General features: G+C 39.0%; 1 non-coding gene across 1 annotated transcript; it reads left to right on the top strand.

The window, feature by feature from the left end:
* Nucleotides 1-447: 447 nt before the first annotated feature.
* On the top strand, nucleotides 448-521 carry TRNAW-CCA (transfer RNA tryptophan (anticodon CCA)). The gene has a single exon. It is a non-coding gene; the product is annotated as a tRNA-Trp (tRNA).
* Nucleotides 522-977: the final 456 nt, after the last annotated feature.

Here is a 977-nt window from a genome sequence, read left to right as displayed (position 1 = left end):
TCTATCGGGAAAGCCTCGCTTATTCAAAGGGCTGATTATTTAACACCCTTTTTTCTCATAAGGAAGTAAGCGTTGGTAGGAGCGGCGGGATGATGATGAGTATATATATATATCAATAAAGACAAAAAAGAATAAATGGCAAGAGAAATTGGATATCGATAGAGGAAATAACCATGTGGAAAACAGGGCAGGGATTCTCTACAATGACACCGTAGACCAATTGAAAGGGATGTAGCGCCCTTGTTTTGGGTAAAAAATGTCACGGGTTCCAATCCTGTCATCCCTACCTAAACCTTCTCCTCTGGGCAGTAAGGAGGAATCCATGTTGATCGATTCAAATTTGACATCCAAAATCTTTCATTTAATGAGACTATATGCATGCAAGATGTATTGGGGGTAAAAAAGAATCCTTTTTTTCTTTACAGTCCTATCTACTGTGATAAGAAAACGCTCTTAGTTCAGTTCGGTAGAACGTGGGTCTCCAAAACCCGATGTCGTAGGTTCAAATCCTACAGAGCGTGATTCCGAATCAACAAAGACCCCATTACCGAGATATGACAACTCTTTTTTTTTTAGTCAAAAATGGTATAGAATCCATTTTTTTGGAACGACCAACTAACACTTTGACTTTACTTTTTTTTGGATAGGAAACGATAGCATATATAATTAATCAAAATGAGACAAGAGTACATCGTTGAGAACCGCAGGCTCCAGCCATGACGGACACTCTTCGACCCACACCAATTCATTATCCACATTTAAAGCAAACTTAGCTAAACTATGAGCCGCTGTATTACCTTCCCTTCTCACATGATTAAAAGAACATGACCTGAACTGGCGTGTTAGGTGAAAAATATCCTCCAAGATAGGGCCAAATGGAGAAAAAGATCCTTCCTTCCTATGCAGAGCTATTACCAAATTAGCGGAATCACTTTCAATGACTACATCTAGGAATCCCATCTCCAATGCAAATAAAA

This window comes from Syzygium oleosum, unplaced genomic scaffold (genome assembly GCF_021117445.2).
Source record: "Syzygium oleosum isolate NSW1041296 unplaced genomic scaffold, Sole_v2.1 Sole_v2.63, whole genome shotgun sequence".
Classification (NCBI taxonomy): Eukaryota; Viridiplantae; Streptophyta; class Magnoliopsida; order Myrtales; family Myrtaceae; genus Syzygium; species Syzygium oleosum.
Note: the sequence above shows the minus strand (reverse complement) of the source record. Positions and strands in the feature narration are given on the sequence as shown.